Source organism: Salarias fasciatus, chromosome 4 (genome assembly GCF_902148845.1).
Source record: "Salarias fasciatus chromosome 4, fSalaFa1.1, whole genome shotgun sequence".
Lineage (NCBI taxonomy): Eukaryota > Metazoa > Chordata > Actinopteri > Blenniiformes > Blenniidae > Salarias > Salarias fasciatus.
Genome location: NC_043748.1, coordinates 26,194,645 through 26,203,172, shown reverse-complemented (window position 1 = coordinate 26,203,172; position 8,528 = coordinate 26,194,645). Strand labels below are relative to the sequence as shown.

The 8,528-nt window shown below is 50.2% G+C and overlaps 1 pseudogene; it reads right to left on the bottom strand.

Annotated features, from left to right (window-relative positions):
• Positions 1-423: 423 nt before the first annotated feature.
• Positions 424-763, bottom strand: LOC115387598 (proline-rich protein 15-like protein A; annotated as a pseudogene).
• Between the last annotated feature and the right edge of the window lie 7,765 nt (positions 764-8,528).

The following is an 8,528-nucleotide window of genomic DNA, read 5'->3' as shown; positions in this document are numbered from 1 at the left end:
GCATCCATGATTCAGATGTTGATTGAGGAATCTGGCGTTTTCACAAAAAACATGTAAGTGTCAATACATCCTCAGTTCCTTGAGCCTTATTTAATGATTCTTGATCAAAACTTCACACTTAAAAGACATGATCCATGAGAAGAGGAAGCGTTGAAATGTGTGTCAGAGTGAAGAACAGTCAGGTTTTAATTGGCTCTGGTACGGCCCTCAGGCCAGGCGCCTGGTCCTGCAGGAGCCCAGCAGTCTGCACCAGTCCCCGGGTCCAGGTCCCAGCAGGCAGTCTGGATCAGTACTGGCTTCATGCTGGCCTCACAGGCAGGGAGATGAAGGATCTCACACCCAGGCTCCCTGGACACGTCTCTGACCGGTGTGTGTTAGTCAGTGTGCGGTTCTCGTCGTGGGTCTCGCGTTCTGGATGTCCCCTCACTTCCTGGCCCTCTGATTCTGGTCCCTGCTGGACTCTCCAGTAAAATCTCTGGGTTGTCCGCCAGCGTGGCTCGAACTCTCTTCTTCTCCTTGAACCTCCCAGACGGAGACACCTTGACGTGGCGTCCTTTGGTGGCCGTTTTGTCCACAATCCTCTCCAGCCGGGCGTCCAGCCCAGAGTCCTGTGGCCCCCCTCGGTGTGGGGGACCACTCCAGAACCAGGAGCAGCAGCAGAGTTGGACACAAACTCAACCGGGATCTCATACAGAACCTTGGGATGGGACTTCATTCTGTTCAGGAACGGCAGCTTCCGCCAGCTTTCAGATGGATCCACCATGATGGACGAAGGTCTGAGGAGGAGGACAGATCAGCAGAGGTTAGAGAGTATAGAACACAGGTAGAGAGTATAGAACAAGGTAGAGAGTATAGAACAGAGGGTAGAGAGTATAGAACAGAGGTTAGAGAGTATAGAACACAGGTAGAGAGTATCGAACAGAGGTAGAGAGTATAGAACAAGAGGTTAGAGAGTATAGAACAGACGTTAGAGAGTATAGAACACAGGTAGAGAGTATAGAACAGAGGGTAGAGAGTATAGAACAGACGTTAGAGAGTATAGAACACAGATAGAGAGTATAGAACAGAGGTAGAGAGTATAGAACACAGGTAGAGAGTATAGAACAGACGTTAGAGAGTATAGAACACAGGTAGAGAGTATAGAACAGAGGTAGAGAGTATAGAACAGAGGTTAGAGAGTATAGAACAGACGTTAGAGAGTATAGAACACAGGTAGAGAGTATAGAACACAGGTAGAGAGTATAGAACACAGGTAGAGAGTATAGAACAGAGGTAGAGAGTATAGAACACAGGTAGAGAGTATAGAACAGAGGTTAGAGAGTATAGAACACAGGTAGAGAGTATAGAACAGAGGTTAGAGAGTATAGAACACAGGTAGAGAGTATAGAACACCAGTAGAGAGTATAGAACAGAGGGTAGAGAGGTATAGAACACAGGTAGAGGAGTATAGAACAGAGGTAGAGAGTATAGAACAGAGGTAGAGAGTATAGAACACAGGTAGAGAGTATAGAACACAGGTAGAGAGTATAGAACACAGGTAGAGAGTATAGAACAGAGGTAGAGAGTATAGAACAGACGTTAGAGAGTATAGAACACAGGTAGAGAGTATAGAACAGAGGTAGAGAGTAAGAACACAGGTAGAGAGTATAGAACAGAGGTAGAGAGTATCGAACAGAGGTAGAGAGTATAGAACACAGGTAGAGAGTATAGAACACAGGTAGAGAGTATAGAACACAGGTAGAGAGTATAGAACAGAGGTAGAGAGTATAGAACAGAGGTAGAGAGTATAGAACACAGGTAGAGAGTATAGAACAGAGGTAGAGAGTATAGAACAGAGGTAGAGAGTATAGAACACAGGTAGAGAGTATAGAACACAGGTAGAGAGTATAGAACAGAGGTAGAGAGTATAGAACAGAGGTAGAGAGTATAGAACACAGGTAGAGAGTATAGAACAGAGGTAGAGAGTATAGAACACAGGTAGAGAGTATAGAACAGAGGTAGAGAGTATAGAACACAGGTAGAGAGTTATAGAACACAGGTAGAGAGTATAGAACAGAGGTAGAGAGTATAGAACACAGGTAGAGAGTATAGAACACAGGTAGAGAGTATAGAACAGAGGTAGAGAGTATAGAACACAGGTAGAGAGTATAGAACAGAGGTAGAGAGTAAGAACACAGGTAGAGAGGTATAGAACACAGGTAGAGAGTATAGAACAGAGGTAGAGAGTATAGAACACAGGTAGAGAGTATAGAACACAGGTAGAGAGTATAGAACAGAGGTAGAGAGTATAGAACACAGGTAGAGAGTATAGAACAGAGGTAGAGAGTATAGAACCACAGGTAGAGAGAACTGTCAAGTTATTTCATGAATTGAAGTTAAATCCAAAAGTGAGTATTTCACATTTAAATGATGCAGCACATGATGGTGTTCTCATGCGCTGGATGGCAGGAGATGTGTCAGGAAGTGTAGACACTGGCAGAAAGCAACAAATATGAGCGAGCTCAGGACAGACTGGACTCCACAGCAGCTGTCAACAGTCATTTCAAGCATTCTACATTCACAGCCCAGAACTTATTTTCCTCGACAGGCACACACATTAGTCTGAGATGAGTTGAATGCACAGGAACATGGCAGTGCAGTGGGTGGACCTGTTACTTCACATCATGAGGTTTCCTGGTTCTCCACCTGAATGTTCTCCACCCTGGAAAGAGTGTGTTCTTCCCACAGCTCCTGTGTGTGTGTCCAACGTCTGCACCTGACACTGTTAATATTCCAGTGTAACTGGATCGTTTCCATATGGTCACACACACACACACACACACACACACACACCATATATTGTGTTTTAATAAGCTGTGGTAACAATAGTCCTGACTGGCTGTGAGGCTGAGGACGGTGGCGTCCTCTGCGGACAGCGGTGTCCTCTGAGAGGATCTGCTGCTCTCTGGATCTGAAGGCTCGTCCTCTCCGCCTGCAGCAGTTTTCGCAGCAGCTGAGCAAACAGACAGTGAAGCACGCTGTGTTTTGGTTTATTGTCCTCTGGCTCCTTTTGTTCTCTTTCATTTCGGCTGTGAACCTTTACAGTGACGGTGAGGCTGGTCCTGAACCTGGACCATCAGCCCCGTCAGGTCCAACGCTCCTGAAACACTCTCTGCCCAGCCTGGGACTTTCCTCTGGGCTTTATGGCTTTATTCATCTTTTATTGTTGGTGCCTCTGATTATTGATGCACGGCTGTAGTTTTCCCCTGATAGAGGAATAAAGTCCACCTGGATAAAGTGCATCTGTCATAAAACTCAATAAAACCACAGATCTGAAACATCAAGTCCTTCTGTCTCTGGAGACTGTTTGGTGATTAACGGCGCTGCTGTTGGAGCTATATGTGAAAATGGCTGCTATATTCTTCTACGGTCCTGAATCCTCCTGCAGTCTTCTCAGTTATCCTTGAACTGTACACCCTTGTGTTCTCCTGGTTGACTGGATGTGTAACGTCACGACAGTGGTTTGTTTCATAATGTTTGTGGAAGAGATTGAGCCTTATTCAAAAACCTATTTCCATATTCATTTATTTCTACATTTATATGCTACATGGGGTTAGGGTTAGGGTCAGGGCTAAACCTATCTAGCTAAACCAAAGCCCACACACAAACACACAGTGTGTGTTTCCTCATCGCTCTACAGATTCATTCTTACCTAACACGACCAGGTTGTAAATTTTCACATTTGCTGATGTTGTGGGATTTGAGAAGTGAGCCTGTGGACAGGAGCTGTGACCTTTCACTCCGCTGTCGGGCGTCTTCTGTCTGGTCCAGAGAGCTGACAGCGAGGACGAGCAGAGACCAGAGAGGGACATGGACTCCACTCAGAGCGCCTCACCCCTCTCAGCCACAGGGCTCAGTCCAGTGCCTTGCTCGAGGACGCTGCAGAGCGTGGACAGGGGTCGATGGGGAATTGAATCTGCAACCTTCCCACTGAGATTCGGCCACTCTACCCACCTGGTTCCTGGATGTAAGGTGTAAAGATGGAAGAGTGACATTTAGACAGGCCGTCCACTCTGCCCCAGTGTTCTCCAGAGTAGCATCACTTCTCATACAGGAGGTGTGAAGGTGAAGGTTCACCACCAGGCTGAAGGTTCACCACCAGACCGAAGGTTCACCACCAGACTGAAGGTTCACCACCAGACTGAAGGTTCACCACCAGACCGAAGGTTCACCACCAGGCTGAAGGTTCACCACCAGACTGAAGGTTCACCACCAGGCTGAAGGTTCACCACCAGACTGAAGGTTCACCACCAGGCTGAAGGTTCACACCAGGCTGAAGGTTCACCACCAGGCCGAAGGTTCACCACCAGGCCGAGACCGAAGGTTCACCACCAGACTGAAGGTTCACCACCAGGCCGAAGGTTCACCACCAGAACGAAGGTCACCACCAGAACGAAGGTTCACCACCAGAACGAAGGTTCACCACCAGACTGAAGGTTCACCACCAGACCGAAGGTTCACCACCAGGCTGAAGGTTCACCACCAGAACGAAGGTTCACCACCAGGCTGAAGGTCACCACCAGACTGAAGGTTCACCACCAGGCTGAAGGTTCACCACCAGGCTGAAGGTTCACCACCAGGCCGAAGGTTCACCACCAGGCCGAGACCGAAGGTTCACCACCAGACTGAAGGTTCACCACCAGACCGAAGGTTCACCACCAGACCGAAGGTTCACCACCAGACTGAAGGTTCACCACCAGGCTGAAGGTTCACACCAGGCTGAAGGTTCACCACCAGACTGAAGGTTCACCACCAGGCGAAGGTTCACCACCAGAACGAAGGTTCACCACCAGACCGAAGGTTCACCACCAGACCGAAGGTTCACCACAGGCTGAAGGTTCACCACCAGGCCGAAGGTTCACCACCAGACCGAAGGTTCACCACCAGGCTGAAGGTTCACCACCAGAACGAAAGTTCACCACCAGAACGAAGGTTCACCACCAGACCGAAGGTTCACCACCAGACCGAAGGTTCACCACCAGGCTGAAGGTTCACCACCAGGCTGAAGGTTCACCACCAGGCTGAAGGTTCACCACCAGACCGAAGGTTCACCACCAGGCTGAAGGTTCACCACCAGGCTGAAGGTTCACCACCAGGCTGAAGGTTCACCACCAGGCTGAAGGTTCACCACCAGCAGGATGAATCTTCACTCATGCAGAATAAAAAGTTCTCTTCAGCAAAAGAAAATCTGTGGCTGAAATATCAGGCACGAGGCTGACTGCTCTGGAGGGTCAGAGGTCATCAGCAGAGCTGCAGTCAGAGCTGGGAGCTCGGTCATAAAGTTATCAAACTCACGAGCTTCACTGCACAGCATGAAGCCAATCGACTGCATCATGTGATAACTCACACCGAGTACTCAGACACTACGTTAGGTAACACACACACACACACACACACACACCTTATGATGATCTGTTACACAATATACAAGTTATGATTTAGCATGTTGTGTTATAATATCGATGCCGTGTTGCCTGCCTTGCTCCCTGCTGGTGGTGCTGCTGGGTGTCTGGGACGATCCTGGACCATGATGAGCTGAACAAGCCTGCTGTTCACTCACACACACGGCAGCAGTGCTGCAGTGGTTCGCCTTCTCACCTCACAGTGGTGAATAAGGCTGGAGTCCAGGTGAGAGATAGCATGTTCTCCCTGTGTGTGTGTGTGTGTGTGTGTGTGTGTGTGTGTGTGTGGTGTGTGTTTCTCTCACAGTATGAAGCCTAGGTGGTGCCTGTAGGAGTGTGTCCTGTGATGGACCTGTCCCCGGTCCAGGTGGACCTGCTGGATCCGGGTTTCGGAGCTGGCTCAGTGAAAGTGATTGCAGCAGGACCTCTGCTCTGCAGCAGACTCTGGACACTCCCTCAGGTAACAGACTCACCTGGGGGACGGGCTGTGGCGCCGGTGCAGTCTGCTTCCAGCGGTGTCTCCGGTGTGTCCTGCAGCGTCTTCCAGCTGTGTGTCCTGCTGCCTCACCTTTCCCTCGGTGGCTCGGCGCTCTCTCAGGCGGCAGGTTAATGATCAGCTGCTGGAGGAGGAGCCTCCTGACGGCCTCCGGTCAGAGTCAGCTGGTCCCGGTCTGGCTCAGATCTCTGGATTTCAGATCTTGCTGCTCTGTTGGACCATTTCAAGTTGGTCTCAGAGAAAACAGGCTCGGAGCTGATTTGTGGACTGCAGCACGTCTTCCCTCTGTCTGTCCTCTCCACTGGAGCTCCTCCACCTCCATCACCTCGCTCAGGTGCTGCCATTGGCCCCTCCCACTGACACACACACACACACCAGCTCTACTGTGTGTGTGTGTGTTGTGAGAGAGTACCCCAGCTCAGGTCACTGTGCTGACCACTTCAGCACCCTGTCAACTCATACACAGTGGGGGGGGGGGGCTGGTGATAGGTGATGGATAGTGGTGACAGGTGGTATTGGGTGGGGTGGTGATAGGTGTTCGTTGCTGGTGGTGATAGGTGTTTGCTGGTGGTGGTGGTGGTGATAGGTGTTTGCTGGTGGTGGTGGTGGTGGTGATAGGTGTTTGCTGGTGGTGGTGGTGGTGATAGGTGTTTGCTGGTGGTGGTGGTGGTGGTGATAGGTGTTTGCTGGTGGTGGTGATAGGTGTTTGCTGGTGGTGGTGGTGGTGATAGGTGTTTGCTGGTGGTGGTGGTGGTGATAGGTGTTTGCTGGTGGTGGTGGTGGTGGTGATAGGTGTTTGCTGGTGGTGGTGATAGGTGTTTGCTGGTGGTGGTGGTGGTGATAGGTGTTTGCTGGTGGTGGTGGTGGTGGTGATAGGTGTTTGCTGGTGGTGGTGGTGATAGGTGTTTGCTGGTGCTGGTGGTGGTGATAGGTGTTTGCTGGTGCTGGTGGTGGTGATAGGTGTTTGCTGGTGGTGGTGGTGATAGGTGTTTGCTGGTGCTGGTGGTGGTGATAGGTGTTTGCTGGTGGTGGTGGTGATAGGTGTTTGCTGGTGGTGGTGGTGATAGGTGTTTGCTGGTGCTGGTGGTGGTGATAGGTGTTTGCTGGTGCTGGTGGTGGTGATAGGTGTTTGCTGCTGGTGGTGGTGGTGGTGGTGATAGGTGTTTGCTGGTGCTGGTGGTGGTGATAGGTGTTTGCTGGTGGTGGTGGTGATAGGTGTTTGCTGGTGCTGGTGGTGGTGATAGGTGTTTGCTGGTGGTGGTGGTGATAGGTGTTTGCTGGTGCTGGTGGTGGTGATAGGTGTTGCTGGTGGTGGTGGTGATAGGTGTTTGCTGGTGGTGGTGGTGGTGATAGGTGTTTGCTGGTGGTGGTGGTGGTGATAGGTGTTTGCTGGTGGTGGTGGTGGTGATAGGTGTTTGCTGGTGCTGGTGGTGGTGATAGGTGTTTGCTGGTGGTGGTGGTGATAGGTGTTTGCTGGTGGTGGTGGCGGTGATAGGTGTTTGCTGGTGGTGCTGGTGGTGATAGGTGTTTGGTGGTGGTGGTGGTGATAGGTGTTTGCTGGTGCTGGTGGTGATAGGTGTTTGCTGGTGGTGGGTGGTGATAGGTGTTTGCTGGTGCTGGTGGTGGGTGGTGATAGGTGTTTGCTGGTGGTGGTGGTGGTGATAGGTGTTTGCTGGTGCTGGTGGTGGTGATAGGTGTTTGCTGGTGCTGGTGGTGGGTGGTGATAGGTGTTTGCTGGTGGTGGTGGTGGTGATAGGTGTTTGCTGGTGCTGGTGGTGGTGGTGAGAGGTGTTTGCTGGTGGTGGTGGTGGTGATAGGTGTTTGCTGGTGCTGGTGGTGGTGATAGGTGTTTGCTGGTGCTGGTGGTGATAGGTGTTTGCTGGCGGGGTTTCCTGCAGCTACAGAGCCCTGCTCCTGATGAAGCAGAGTGTGATTGAAGACGGCAGCTGCTCTGATGTTTGACTCAACAGAAGACGGAGACCTTCAGGACGAAGACTGTGTCTGGAGAAACATGTCCGGAGTTCCATGACCAGGGGTGAGGCGCGAGGCTAATCATGACGAGGGTTCCGGTTTAAACGGAGTGGACACCCCGCCAAACGAGGACAACGGACACGTTTTCTGGCAAACTGCAGTCCGAGCGGACAGGAAGACGGTCTCAGTACTAATTTGAAGTCCATCTTTGTGTGCCCTGCAGGAGCTCCGGATGTTACTCGGTTCTTCTCCTGTTTGTTTACAGAGCAGCGGTGTGTGGAACACTCTCTTCTTCTCTGGTGTATTCCTGTGCGGAGTTTCAGCGCCACCTAGAGGCCTGGCAGATGAACTACAGCGTTCTGAGCCGTCATGAAGTCCTGTGGATGCAGAGACACTGAAGCCCCAGATAGATTGTTCTTATTCCAGGCTAATTTAGGCTCAAAGTTACTTTTAGTCAAACAAACATGTTTTTTTTTTTTATTTATTTACCGAAATGATGCACTTTTTCCAAAAGTTAATCAGATGATTTAATTAAGAAGCACCATTATGGATAAATAAATAAAACTCTATGCTTTTATTTACATTTGGACAAAAAGCAGCATGTCCAAAATTATTCACAA